This window comes from Rattus norvegicus, chromosome 18 (genome assembly GCF_021556685.1).
Source record: "Rattus norvegicus strain SHRSP/BbbUtx chromosome 18, alternate assembly SHRSP_T2T, whole genome shotgun sequence".
Taxonomy (NCBI): Eukaryota; Metazoa; Chordata; class Mammalia; order Rodentia; family Muridae; genus Rattus; species Rattus norvegicus.
In genome coordinates this window covers 21,252,095-21,268,119 of record NC_141551.1, presented here as the reverse complement: position 1 = coordinate 21,268,119, position 16,025 = coordinate 21,252,095, and the positions used below count along the sequence as shown (strand labels likewise).

At 38.3% G+C, this 16,025-nt stretch overlaps 1 long non-coding RNA gene across 1 annotated transcript; it reads left to right on the top strand.

Annotated features, from left to right (window-relative positions):
- The first annotated feature begins 359 nt into the window (after positions 1-359).
- Positions 360-8,160, top strand: LOC102546844 (uncharacterized). The gene is made up of 4 exons (XR_015643120.1): positions 360-700; positions 3,850-3,979; positions 6,445-6,562; positions 7,748-8,160. It is a non-coding gene; the product is annotated as an uncharacterized LOC102546844 (long non-coding RNA).
- The last annotated feature ends 7,865 nt before the right edge of the window (positions 8,161-16,025 follow it).

The following is a 16,025-nucleotide window of genomic DNA, read 5'->3' as shown; positions in this document are numbered from 1 at the left end:
GGAATTTTTGAGACTGTGAGACTTTCAAAATTAGACTGAATAAACTACATTATAACATGAAGAGAACTTTTTAAAATAAATACAAAAACTAAAAACACACTCCCATCTGAAACTTAGGAACTCATGATTTCTCTCAGTAGCTGTCCCGCGCGCGACTTTTTGCCGGCAAGGAGCACGCGGACATTAGAAATCCTTACTGTGACCACTTTATTAATCTTAGAAGAGGAAAAGCCACGCCGTGCCAACATGGGGCGCTTATAAAACCCTCGTGCAGCGCACCCACACCTGATTGGTTGTTACCCATGATCTCATAAGGCACGCCCCGGAGTGGGCAAAGACCTGGCACGAAGGCACTCTTGCACATGCGCACAGTTAACTACCTGAAAGGGGGGCCGGCTGGCGCGGCGAAGGTTGGCGCCATCTTGTAATGGCGGAGTCTATCCTGACCTACCACGTGGGGCGCAGTGGAAGACAGCGCCATCTAGTGGTGGCGAACGTATTGCGGCCCTCTACAAGTAGCCAAGAGTCACCTGAGGGTGAAGCTATGTATTCTGTATTACAGATGGGAGCAAACCAGTGACTGAGTGCGGGTCCTCGTTCTGACCTGCCACAAGGCCTCCTTTCTTGGTGAGACAAAACGCAGTGAGCTCTTGACTGCGCTCATTCCATGCTTCAAGAAAGCACCCGGCCTCTATTCCAGGTGAGGGAAAACGCAATCTGAGATGTGGAAAAGCAGAAGCTGGGGTTCTTAGATACACAGGCGCCCGGTCATCCACGGGGTGTTGCACAGAGGACTCGGGGTTGAAGTCTCAGGGATCTATTGGCCCACAAGGAAGCCGGGACAAGAGTCTCCTAAATTCCTGCACATCTAGGCATAGTGGAGTAGAGGGGAGTTCAGAGCAAAGACAGGGTCTGCAGACTGAGGACAGCATCTAGCCCGGCTGTGGGGGGGGGCGGGGAGGGTAGCTCCTGCTTAGCTTAGTTGTGATTGTCCTCAGCTTAGCTGCAGTCGTGGTTGGAAACACAGAGAGGCCTTCTGTGGGAGGCTAAGTCTGTGGTTTGGTAGTCAAAGGCCCTCTCCAAGAATCCCCAAGGCAATTCTTGATGAAAGACATAGTTCAGGGTTCTAAACTGTTTATTGACTGTTTACTGTGGAAAATGTACTCATACCGTATCAACTTCTCTGGGTGAATCTGGGATTAAATACCTTTTGCAGGGAGGAATATCTGGGAAGGGAATCTTATTGAATAGACCCTCAGGGTCTCTAGGTACCTCATTATCATAGAAAACTATTCTGAACCTAAGTTAACCACAGCTTATCTGTCCTTGTTAGGAAGTGTGGTATATGCTCCAGGGCAGGAATCTGGCAGGGAACAGGGTGGCATCTACCATCTCAGGTCTGTATCCACCAAGTTTCCCTGGGTCTCAGACTCACTATACCACCAAGCTTCCTGGCATGGTTTACCACCCCACAACTGAGGATTAGAATTTAAGTAAAACATATAGGCCATGAAAAAGGATCCCCATTACTTAACCTAGAAATTAGGAAAAACAATATAAAATCCAGGATGACACCGGTGAACCCTGCAGAGCCCAGACAGCTGAAACCAGTGAGTTGTCTTCTAGGAAGATATAATTGTCTATGAGGCATAAGATGTTCTTGACTTGGTGGCCAACAATAATCCCTGAAAAAATCAGTCTAAAAATATGATATTTGACAGAAGTGAAATTAAGTCAATGATAAAATGCCCATAAAATCATATATTGAATAGAGAAAAATTTCTGTAATATTAGAAGAAAGTAAGTAATTTGAGAAGGAATTTAACTTAAATCTATTTAAAACATTCAAATAAATAAGAAAAATGCTTTAGTGTAAAGTGTTATCTTGGGTTGTCAAGCTGACAAACAATGGACTTGCAAGCATAAATATTTTATCAACTTGATTGGATTAAGACATAGTGAGGACATCAAGAAATTTATTTGTGTCTAGATGACGTGTCTGAAAAGGATGTAAGACCCACTGCTCTGAAGAGAGGCAGTACTGAAGAGGGGTTAGGGGGACTTGACTTGCTAGAAAAGGAAACAGGAGACATCCAAATGGATATGGGTGAACATGGAAAGCAGTGCCACAAGGGCAAGACTGAGATCAAGATATATCCAAAGCTTGAAAATCTCACCTGAGACCAGCGGAGATAAAACTGCTTTCTCCCTGCTCTGGGCCCACATGTCCCAGCACATGTAAGTCTTATGACCTCACCTCTGCCACTCCTGAGGTAGTCACATAGGCTGGTAGCCAGATTACAGGTTTAATGCCCTTTCTCTAAAAGGGCATGTCCATCCATCAATCACTTGGAATCCCTCTTCATTCAAATGAAGTATTTCCAGCACCTTGGCCCCAGTCAGTAATGTAAAATCTTTCCCCTCAAATCCCTACCCACTCCCAAAAGTTTATGTAGCCCTTTTTCATCCCCAATAAAAACAGCCATTTCTTCTGGACTTATGCCAATGGACATCTTGTCTAATCCACTAGCCTGATTAAGCCTCACTTCCTCCAGTCCAACCCAGTTCCCCAAGGGGAAACTCAGACCTAGACAACAGATGTAGCCATTCATCTTTCTCTACTGCCTCATCCATTGAGAGAGGTGAGCAGGTAGATGCATGCTGTTGTGCCTTCTCAACTCTGACTGGCTAAACACCCTGAGCTGTGTGACAAAGAAAACCTTTCTTCCAAACATTTCTTCTTGTCAGGTGGTTAGTCACAGCAATGAGAAAAGTAGCTCACATAGTTGGTATATGAATGGCACTAGAACTAATTAGCTGGAATCTTAAAAGTGAGACAATATCGTCAATGTAAGGGAAAGCTTATCAGAGAAGAGCGAAGATGCTCCACAGAAAATTCAATTGAGTGAAAGAAGTAATGGGGAAATTAGAGGTGGGAAAGAAAATCTGTCCCAAAACACAACAGAAGGACATAAAGTTTTGGCCTAAACACTGCACACATAAAACGATGGGAGACAGATGGAAAGATTCTAAAATTCTGCAGTAGGAGATCCAGACAGATAACCTAGAAAAAGAGGAAGAGGAAATGTTTGAGGAGGTGTTGATGACAAAAATCATTGGCTGATGAGTACAATTTCAAAAAGTAAAATCCATATACAAATACAGCAGCAGAGGTACAGGCTGCATCATTAAAAGGTAAAATTCCAAGCTACCACGGTTGCAAGCAGACTGTCTATGTGGATATCAAAATGACAGTAGATTTACCACCTGAATGGACAATCTGACAGCAGAAGAAAAATTAAGGATAAAGGGGAAAGATAGAAATGGAAGAATATTAATTCTTTCAGTGTATCTAGCTAGAATGAAGGTATAAAATAAACAAAACACCTATCATGAGACCCAGTATTAGGATAGGGAAAAATCAACTCTCTGTATTACTAAGGATTCAAGTTGCTTTAGATTTCATATATACAAATATGCATACACATGCACAGATTATTTTATGTATATGATATATACAATTCAAGAATACATAGTAAAATATTAAACGTCTGAAGAATTTAAGCTATTCTAATTTTGAAGATAAGGAATATTTTATGGGTGAAAACAAATCAAGACAGACAATTTGAGGAGAAAACTAGGTGATCAGGAACAACAGAGTCCAGGCAATTATAAATAAATTACTGCTCATAATAAGTATTCATAGGTTGAACATATTATTATTTTTGTAAGGGAAGGACATGGAAAATTGTCTACTTTTCCACAAGGCCACACTGTATGTCTGGAAGTAATCAAATAATCTTGGTGTAAAATAAAATAAAATTAAGTTTCAAACATTAACATTAACAGGTGTCAAGAGGAAAATGAGAAAAAAGCATAAAAGAAGCATAAACTAATGTGTATATAAACACGTAGCCTGAAGACCACGAGGAAACATGCTACAAATGAAGAAGTAATAACAAATCCACAGTCATATGAGGTAATTTAGCTAGACAGCAGTAATACAATAAGATACAAGATGACAACAAAGACATGGAGTAAAGCTTACAGTTTTTATCTATTATGATTTAATTCTGGGAATACAATGTACCTTTGGCATGTTATTTATAGAGAAAATTCATATGACACAGTAAGTTACCAAAACTTAATGATACACGCACTCCATCTTTGGTAACGATGTATTGTACAGGCCATGAAAACATTTCTCTAAATTTTCATTGTATATATTGAAACCAATAAGTAACCATAGTAAATAATATAATAAACCCAAGAGAAAGTCATACAAATTATGAATCATTTAAAACTTAAATCCATACATTATCAAAAATTATGGTATATAATTAGGCTAATCCCAAGTGAAACATAAAGGTACATTTTTGAGAAATGATGAAGGACTGAAAACATATAAACTCACATTCTGACAGGTTTATGAGTAACTGTCCATCAAACTCATTGTTAGAAGGCTCTTTTGTCATAGAACTAATTGGCAGTGTTTGGTGAGTTGATTTCTATGCAACAACAATCTAATCTGGGAAATTTTTTAACTCTAAAAATATGAACACACAGTATGGCAGCTCTTTTGCAGCATGTGCCAAGAAGGTCCAATTTAAGTGAGCCTCATGGGTATCATTCTCATGAAGAGCTCATGGAACCGTCTATGAGGGAATGACCCCTATTTTACCTATTTGTATGTTTCTCCTTTTTACCAATATCTTCCCTTGACATAAATTTCTTTAAATGTGTCTCCTTAAAGAAAGGTGACCATGACCTGGACAGGTCATTTCCTATAACCCAGCAAGACTTCCAACGGAAGGATAGGAACACTAGCCACAAAACCTTTGACCCACAATGAATTTATGTAGCAAGAGAAACATGGGGCTTCCCTAAGAAGCTGTTACTCCATACAAGCACAAACACAGATGAAGACGCAGATGCACACATGCATGCACACCTCCTACATATAACTGGCTCAGCTCATGTAATGTTACTTGCAAATATGCTTTCAGGGTTGATGACTTGGTACTGAACAACTAGCTGGTGGCCTGCTCCTTAAGGAAGATGGCCTCCCTTGCTCCCAGTTTTACTTGGTTGCCTATCGTTCTTTGCGTAGAGTTGAGGTCATGCTTTGGCATAACCATTGGTATAGTCCTTTTCATGTCCCTTTTAGGTTTCAACCTGTATACTCAAATAAAAAGGTGACACGGTATTATTCATAGTTTGTCATTAATCCCCAAGTGATTTTTGTCAATATATGTTACTTCCTTCTTTCCTTCCTTCTCTTTCTCTGATACCTTGGTATGTTTCCATCACCATCATCATCTAAAGTCTTTTACTCTGGCACTATGATAGAAACTAGGCATGGGGAATATCACCACCACACATTATGTTTTCCTCTTTATAGAGATTATTTCCCCAAGATGGGAAATAGCAAACACAGAATGAAATGCTATGGGATTAGGTGACAATACTAAAGGACATTAGAAGACAGATGGTCCAAGAACCCCTGTAGCTGCTGGATGATAAGTCCCACTTGTTTAGTCCATATTGTCTAATGATGGAGAAAAACATTTTGTTCTATAACACCAGTTTAATCTTCTGCCAGGGAAATTTCCATCTCTTTACCTGTCTATGTTAGGCCCTTTGCTTATGTGCTTTTACAGTTCAATAGGAAGACTCTCATTAAGATTCTTAGATTCCCTTATGACCCTTAATATTAATTTGATTGTCTTTCCAGATAATTGTCTTTAGAACACAGACAGTAATTTTGCCTTTATTTATCTCTAGCACATTACCACTGGTTGGAAGAAACAAAAACCATTGTGATACAGTGAAGGAATGATTTGGGACAGAGAGAGAGAGAGAGAGAGAGAGAGAGAGAGAGAGAGAGAGAGAGAGAGAGAGAGAGAGAGAGAGAGAGAGAGAGATTTCACTAAATGGGTCTTCTCAAAGAAAGATCAACTTGAATATTCAGTAGGAAATTCATACCTACAGAAGAGGGTAAGGAAAACTTCTGAGCAGAAAGAAGTCATGATACAATGCTGAGAATTATGTAGAGATATAGTTGAGGGCTTTAGGCTTTGAATTAACTAGACTTGAGGTAAGTTGCAGGTGATAGTTCTCATGTGCATGAAGTCCATTTACAATATATTAGCATCTCTAAGGCTGTGTTCCATAACATTTACACTGCTATTAGTACTGGTGTGAATTGAACACATTGCATTCAGGAGTACTTTAGAAGTGTTTTACAAAGCATTAAATGGAGAACACAAATGAGCACAGAAAAAGTTTTGCTAGATGCCATAGGTGCTTGTCATTGTCACAACTATCCCTGTTGTCTACATAACTGAATATTTCTTTTTATTGTATTATTTGACTTAAAACCCTAAAGTGTCTCCAATTCTGTTAGGAATTACAGCAAGCTTTTCTCATCTTTGGAATATCTAGGCCACTGAACCAAGAACAACCATTTGTACTGTGGATTTCAGGACCACGGTTGCCAAAGCTGGAGTTCCAAGTGGCACCAGGACAACAATGCTCCCCTTTGTGGTGTTTATGAGACAAAGTATGAATATCTTATGTTCTAGTTTTTGCCAGTCTGATAGAGCAGAGCCAAATGACGAGCAACTTGGCAGGTGATGGGCCTAAGCAAGAAGGATGAAGGGAAAGTAGCCAAACTGTGATAGGATCAGCTGAAGGCTTTCCTTAATGCCGAGAGGGGCACAGTCATAGGTGCCAAGGCATACGAGGCATTGTTCATTCGCTGCATGTAAAAAGTGGGGGCTTCAAGTCTCCAAACACCTGTGCTCTCCCAGTTCAGAGTCAAAACTGGTACTTAATGAAAATTGAATTGTGCACTGGGTCTCAGGGAAAAGTGCTGAGGGAGCTAAGGGCTTACACATGAATATAAAAAAACTCCTTTGTCTTCTTTCCCTTTAGATAGAAGATGATGCAACAACTTCTTTCTAAAATACATCTCTCCACACTCAAAATTTTTTTTAAATATGAAAATATGATATACCTATCACAGGAAGTGTGGAGGGAGAGAATTTAGAGAGTAAGTTCCCGAGTTTGCAGAAAAGGAGCAGGGACAGAGCTACATGAATTCTGGAGAGGCGAGCAGCCCACTTTCAACACAATACCACTCTGCCATGTCCCAGAGGGGCACCACAATAGGAGTTCTTTCGAAGGCTCAGAGAGCATTTATGTGCAGTTTGTAGACAAGTTCTGTGGAAGGTTAGATCCAGAAATGATGGACAAGGGTTTAAGCAGCACAGAGGAAACAAGGCCCTGAGAAGATGAATTGGCAAAAAGGAGAACTCTGAAAAAAGAAATTAAAAACCAATCTATGTTTTCTATCTAGGGTTGCCTGTGACTGAGGGGAAGCCACTCAAAGCATAGAGAATTTGTGTTCCTAGGTAGCAGCCTGATCACCAAAATTGTCCACACTTGCTGCTTGGACCAAGATTCTCTTTGAAAACCGCACATCTTCCGCATTTATGTTTTTATAACAAGCATTTGTGCTTTGCCTTGTGATGGTTAATATTCATTATCATCTCGAAATGACTTACCAGAGCATCATCACAATTCTGAGTCTGACTTTGATGATGTTTTTAGAAATATTTCATTGGGAGAGAACATTCCTTCTGAAGTATAGTTGTATCATACAATGGACTGGGGGTTAGACTGAATAAAAAGGAGAAAATATACCTAGTACAATTACTTACCTCTCTCTGTTTCTTGACTACAGATTCAACGTGACCAGCTGCCTCATGTTCCTGTTATCCTGCCTAGCTCAGCGAACTCTGAGGCAAAATTAGAAAACAAGTATTTTGTTTTCTTTCATTGCCTACATTATATAATGAGACATCTTAAATGTTGAATAACTTAACTGGTACTTGTGGGCAGATATTTATACATCTCAAGTTTTCTGCAAAATTAAAATATGTGTATGAAAAAGACACCAAAATATGTGTTCTCTAGATGCAACTTGTCCTTGAAAACTTGTAAGAAATTATGTATATTAATTTTTGCCAAATGATATTTTTTTGTGTATAATTTGGATACATTGATACTTCCTGAATTAATACTAGAACTTGATTAAATTGTTTAAATGACATGAAGGAAACCACAATAAATCTACAAATGAATGCATCCACTCCACACATCTGTGACTCGTCTCAGATGTTTCTATCCATTCCCTAACACTTGGCTGTCCCTCTTGTCTGCCACAGTCAGTGTGCACAGCTTTCTGAAAGCCTTGAAGAATTGCAAGCCCAGATGCGTCCCGATGTAAGAACAGCTACTAATGGTGAAGCCATGTCAGCCATATGTGTGTCTCAGACTTCATCTTTTCTTTATCTTAGGCAAGCTGCTTTCATTCTGCTCACATTTATCTGAACATAGATTTGCCTCAGCTCTAGTAACAGGCTAGTAGCTGAGGGCAGTGGGGTAGATGTTGCAACTCCAATGAGATTCTTTTTGAAGTCAGAATGCAGTCCACCCATCAGACAGAGCATATCCTGATACCATTCTCAACTTGACTTGCCATGGACTTAATGAAAATACAAATTATTATTTTTTTATTGGTTTATTCTATTCTCGAGGATGATAGCTTGAGGTGAGGTTCTACCAATGTAGCCAAGGCCCCTCCTGCCTCAGGCTCTGGCTGCTGGGATCTTGGATTATAAGTATGCACTACCATACCCTGCTGATATTACTTTCTGTAATTTCACTTTGTCCTTCCTGCTGAGTCACTGAGAGTGGAAATTTTCAACTTGTCCCAAATGCTTTTTATAAGATGACTTGGCTACTAATAATGAAGGGATGATTTACAGGGTATAACCTATACTAGTTATCCACAGAGGTAATGTTGATCTTTAAAGTTATATTCAAACACAGATATGAAACTGAACTTGTATAAATGGTTCACTAAAGCAGTGGAGATGTATTGTTTAGGGATGAATATGGGTGTTGCCCTGAAAGCAACGACCTGCCCTTCAATTTGTTCTCAAGCTACCCTTTGAAGTGCACAGGATAAATTGCTTGAGAATTTGTCTTCAGTATTTGGAGTTCTTGTGCCCAGGGAGTTCAGCCATTTAACCATCTGTTTAGGGCTTCTATTGCTGTGATGAAAAACTATGACCAAAAGGAAGATTGGGAGAAAAGAGTTTATTTGGCTTACACTTTCACATCTCCGTTTACATCTACAGATATTCCTTTATTCTCATAGTTCAAGAAAATTCTCTACAGGCTTTCCTGCAACTCAATCATAAGAAGACATTTTCTCAATTGAATCTCCCACCTCTCTAATGATGCCAACTTGTGCCAAGTTGACATAAAACCAAACAACATGGTAATTTGACCTAGAATATCAACAGACACCTACTGAGTTCTAGTTATATCAGATTTCTTACTGAAGAAAAACTGAATTCTAAGATCAAAGTGTCAGTCAATATTGAGAGTTGTAACATAGATTTGTGAGGTAGCAAAGGAAATTGCTGCTTTCTGGAACTGTGTTTTTTGAGATAACATATGAATTCAAGTCACCACCCAATTTATCACTCAGGAATTACATGACCAAACATTCAGTAGATCAGAGGCTGCTGGACTGAAGCAATTTACAAGAGGACTCCTCTCATTTTCATGGTTTGCAGTTTAGGGTATGAATAATGAGGTCATCAAAATTTTGATTTTTCCTCTACAAAGCAAAGGTCAAGGAGGAGACTATAGGGCTAGGGGGTGGCTCAGTGTTTAAATACTTGTCACACAAGAGTAAAGGCTGGAGTAGTAATCCACAAAATCAAGGTAAATATAAATACCTGGTGTGTTGGATGCCTACGTACAATTCTTGCCTTGAAACACATACACAAGGGTTCTCAGAGTAAACTTCCTAGCAAGACTAGTCATATTGACAAGCTCTGGGTTTGAATAAGACATCTCTGCCATAAAGAACAAGGTGAAGCGAATATAAGATAATCCCAAATATCAACTCAAGCAAACACCTGTGTCCACAGACCTAAAAACAAGGGTATACAAATACCCACAGTACAAACAAACACAGACACACACACACACACACACACACACACACACACACACGCACATACTTTTCCTAATTCGCTCTCAAGTTCAGCTTCCCTATAGCTGCAAATATCTTTTCCCTAATAAGTTTTACAATATAAAGCTAAGAGAATTAAAGTAGGACTGTGGTATGCTGATATATATATATATATATATATATATATATATATTTGTTATTCATGAAATGAAAGAAAAATTCAGTATTAAAATAAGTTAAATGTGAGGAAGTAGAGGGTAAGTTTGAATGTAAATTGAAAATTTTAAACACTGAGAATGGAATAATACTGTCCTTCTTCCCAAATATTGTTCATTGCCTATTTAATATTAATGAGTATATAAATATGACCACAGTTGAAGTTAGGATTCTATGAAGTGTTCTTAAAGTAATTACCAGTCCAACAACATACCAAGGCAACTAATATTTAGTAATGGTAATGACATTGTATGTTTGTCAAAGATCATAATGGAATATGAAGCAATTCATCTTTCCTGAACATTTGAGATATATGGGACAGACTCCTTGACCTGACTGTACAAAGAGAGAAACTGATATTTAAAGATTCAGTGAAGATCATTAACAACCCAATGAAAGGATCCTAGCATCCAAGGAAGAACACAAATGCCTTAAGGACACTTACTTCTTCTTTGCACTGTGCATATAGTTTGTAAAAAACATTTTGGGAGGCCTAGGACAGGACCCTTGTAGTTTCCATCTGTACCCAGAGCAATGGCTGTTCCACAACCCTCAGACACAAAATCTACATGCAGAGAGCTGTTCTGCCATGTCACTGCAAACATCGCAGGCTTACAGGCTCACAGGCTCACAGGAGGAACAAGCTCCAGTCAGAGACAGGAAGACTAACTAAAACCGTAGATAACCAGATGGAGAGAGGCAAAAATCTAAGCAACAGAAACAAAGACTACTTACTATAATCAGAACCCAGTTCTCCCACCAAAGCAAATACTAGATATCCCAACACACCGGAAAAGCAGATTATATTTAAAATTACACCTCATGATGATGATAGAAAACTTTCTAAAAGACATAAATAACTCTCTAAAAGAAATACAGAAGAACACAGGTAAACAAGTAGAAGCACTTAGAGAGGAAACAGAAAAATCCCTTAAAGAATTACAGGAAAACACAACCAAACAGGTGAAGGAATTGAACAAAAGAATCCAGGATCTAAAATTGGAAATGGAAACAGTAAAGAAATCACAAAGGGTGACAGCCCTGGAGCTAGAAAACCTAGATAAGAGATCAGGAATCACAGATGCAAGCATCACCAACAGAATACAAGAGATTGAAAAGATTTCAGGGGCAGAAGATGCCATAGAAAACATTGACACAATAGTCAAAGAAAATGCAAAACGCAAAAAGCTCCTAACCCAAAACATTCAAGAAATCCAGGACACAATGAGAAAACCAAATCTAATGATAATAGGTATAGAAGAAAGTGAAGATTCCCAACTTAAAGAACCAGTAAATAGCTTCCAAAAATTTATGGAAGAAAACATCCCTAACCTAAATAAAGAGGTGCTCATGAACATACAAGAATCCTACAGAAATTCAAACAGATTTGACCAGAAAAGAAATTATTCCTGTCATATATAGTTAAAACACCAAATACATAAAACAAAGAAAGAGTATTAAAAGCAGTAAGGGAAAAAGGTCAAAGAACATATAAAGGCCGACCTATCATAATTACACCAGATTTCTCAACAGAGTGTTCGAAAGCTAGAAGATCCTGGACAGATGTCATAGAGACCCTAAAAAAAACCCATAAATTCTAGCCTAGGCTACTATATTCAGAAAAACTCTCAATTAACATACTTTGAAAAACATGAAAAAACTAAATTCACACAATATCTCTCCACAAATCAGCCCTACAAAAGATAATGAATGAAGAACACCAACAAAAAGAGAGAAACTATATCCTAGAAAAAGCAAGAAAATAATCTTGAAACATACCCAAAGAAGAAAGACCCACAAACTTTATTCCACCTCTAACAACAAACATAAAAGGAAACAATCAATATCCCTTAATCTTGTAACATCAATTCTCTAATAAAAAGACATAGACTAACAGACTGGATATGTAAACAGGACCCAACAGTTTGCTGTGTACACGAAACACACCTCACTGACAAAGACAGTCACTATTTAGGAATAAAGGACTGGGAAAAAGTTTTCCAAGCAAATGGTCCCCCAAGCTGGAGTAGCCTTTTTAATATCAAAATCAACTGTCAACCCAGAGTTAATCAAAAAGAGATAAATAAGGACAATTCGTAGTCATCAAAGGAAAAAATCTACCAAGATGAACGCTCAATTCTGAACATCTGTGATCCAAATGCTAGGGCACCACATTCATAAAAGAAACTTTATTAAGCTCAAAGCATATACTGCACCACACACAATAATAGTAGGAGACTTTGACACACAACTCTCATCAATAGACAGATCATGGAAACAGAAACTAAGCAAAGACACAGGGAAACTACCAAAAGTTATGAACTACATGGACTTAACAGACATCTATAGAACATTTCATCCTAAAATAAAACAATATTCCTTCTTCTCAGCACCTCAGGGTACCTTCTCAAAAATTGACCATATTATTGGTCACAAAACAGGCCTTAATAGGTACAAGGAGATTGATATAATCCCATGAATTCTATCAAATCATTACAGACTAAGGCTGCTCTTCAATTAAAAACAAACACAACAAAAAGCCCATATACACATGGACACTGAACAACATTCTATCTACTCAGTTGACAACTTGTTCAAGGAAGAAATAAAGAAAGAAATTAAAGATGTTTTAGAATTTAATGAAAATAAAGGCACAACAGACCCAAACATATGGGATACAATGAAATCAGTAATAAGAGAAAAACTCATAGCTATGAGTGTATCCATAAAGAAATTGGAGACAGCACATACTAACAGCTTGGCAGCACACCCAGAATGCTCTAGAACAAAATAAAATGCAAATTCACCCAAGTCAGCAGGAAATAAACAAACTCAGAGCTTAAATCAACCATGTAGAATCAAAAAGAACTATACAAAGAATCAACAAAACCAGGAGCTGGTTCTTTGAGAAAAGCAACAGTATGGATAAACCCTTAGCCAGCCTAACCAGAAGAAAGAGAGACAGTATCCAAATTACCAAAATCAGAAATGGAAAGGGAGATATAACAGAAATCAAGGAAACTGAAAAACATTATCAAATCCTACTTCAAAAGCTTATACTTAACAAAAGTGGAAAATCTGGAGGAAATGGACAATTTTCTAGACAGATACCAGGCACCAAAGTTAAAGGAGGATCAGATAAACCATCTAAACAGTCCAATATCCACTAAAGAAACAGAAGCAGTCATTAAAGTTCTCCCAACTGAAAAAGACCAGGACCAGATGGGTTTAGTGCAGAATACTATCAGACCTTCAAAGAAGACCTAATACCAATACTCTTCAAACTATTCCACAAAATAGAAACAGAAGGAACTCTCGACAATTCATTCTTTGAAACCACAATTATGCTTATATCTAAACCACACAAAGACCCTACAAAAAAATAGAATTTTAGACCAATTTCCCTCATTGATGCTAAATTCTCAATAAAATTAATCCAAACTGAAACCAAGAACACATCAAAATGATAATTTATCATGAACAAGTAGGCTTCATCCCAGGGATGCCTGAATAGTTCAATATATGGAAATCTTTCAACATAATTCATTATATAAACAAATTCAAGGAAAAAAACCCCACAAGATCATTTCATTAGATGCAGAGAAAGCATTTGATAAAATTCAAATACCCCTTCATGGTAAAAGTCTTAGAAAGATCAGGAACTCAAGGCCCATACCAAAACATACTAAAAGAAGTATACAGCAAACCAGTAACCCAAAACAAACTAAATGGAGAGAAACTTGAAACAATCCCACTAAAATCAGCGACTAGACAAGGGTGCCCACCCTCTCCCTACTGAATCAATATAGTACTTGAAATCCTAGACAACAAAAAAGAGGTAAATGAACTACAAATTGGAAAGGAAGACTGAAAAAAGGTGATTCAGAGACTGTTCCACCTGGGGTACATCCTATATGCACCAAACCCAGTCACTTTTGTTTGCTGCCAAGAAGTGCTTGCTGACAGGAGCCTGATATGGGTGTCTCCTGAAAGGCTCTGCCAGAGCCCTACTGATACAGATGAGGACAGTTCCAGCTAAACATTGGACTGAACAAGGAGGCCCCAGTGGAAGAGTTAGAGAAAAGCCTGAAGCAACTGTAGAGGTTTGCAACCCCATAGGAAGAACAACAATATCAACCAACCAGACCCCACCAGAGCTCCCAGGGACTAAATCAGTAACCAATGAGTACACATGGAAGGACTCATGACATATGTAGCAAAGGATGGCATTGTCAAGCATCAGTAGGAGGAAAAGCCCTTGGTCCTGTTATGGCTTGTTTCTCCAATGTAGGATAATGCGTTGTAGGATAATGTGTTGAGTTTGGAGAGGGTGTGTGGGAGCACGAGCATCCTCACAGAAGCAAGGGGAGTGGTAGGGGGTTTGGAGTGTGTGTGTGTGGGGAATAACATTTGAAATGTAAATACATAAAATATCCAAGAGAAAAAACAACTTGAAGTACTTTCTGAATATGTCTGTTAGGGTAAATTATTGATAAAATACTTTAATATCTTAGAATTGTATGTTGTCATGCAAGGTTGCTACAGGTGCCAAGAAGTTGGCTAAAGGGACTCCGGATTTCTGAGACATCCATGAAAGAGTAATCAGGAGGACTTTGTCGAGTATAAAGTTCTCTAGTTAATGTGACATAGTCCTTAAAAGGGAAAAGTTAAGATTTTTCCAGACTTTTTCTGCAATATACATGCAGTGTCTTCATTTTTCTGGCAACTAACCAGGTTATTTCGCTATATACTTACTGGCAGATAATATATTTAGGAAGATGCTTGTTGTTAGAAAAGTCATGAAAGGCTCCATCACAGAATGTCTTGCAGGTCATATCTTTTTGAATGAATGAAAGAATAAATTGTTTAATTTAGAATAGAAAATGTATTGAGTTTCAGTTAAAGTGAAATGGATAATTTAATGGAGTTGCTCAAAACTCACAGCATTTTAGTATCAACTAAGTGAAATTTCTCAATATATTCTTCTTCCCTAGAGAAGAATGCTTTGTATTGGATAAATGATGGATGTATTAAAGAAGTGGCTGAAGTAGCAACTAAATCATGTAATTCTTGAAAACAACTAAATTTCATTTGGACAAAGATACAGAAATAAAAATAATAACATTATCAGAAGAGTATACCTTCAGGTTTCAATCTGGTTTGCTCCCACATTCTGGTTTCTACATTGTGCTAAGCCTAAAGAACACTGGGGGAAGGGTAGAGAATTGAGGGAAATCACAAAAGATGAAAGAAGAAGGGCAGAAATGATATGGGAAACAATCAAGACTAAGAATTTCGCCTCCAGCAGTGATGTCACCTGGTCATCTCCACATCTGTTGCCATGGCAATGGCCATTCATTCCCAGCATACATTTGGTTCAGCTCCTACCTTCACTTGGGAACAATTACATCATAGTTTAAATAAAAGGCAGACCTTTTCTGCCGCCTTCCCTTTTTCCCTCTTCTCCCTCTCTTCCCCCGTCTTGCTTCTGTCATCCCCAATAAACCTCTTTCACGTGGGACCATTTTTTGGCCTGGTGTGGTCTGTCTGCACTCAAGTTACAATTCTATCACAACAAGTGTCACATAGCAAATCAGAGTTCAACAGAAAAATAAGCAACATAAAGGCCAATAAGAACATTCACAAGCCTTTCCCATAAAAATTCAGTAGATTAGATGCAAAGAAAATTCTGGAAAAAAGCTTTAGGGCACGAGGAATAATCTTTCTGAAAGAGGGGAGTCTGGCATTCTAG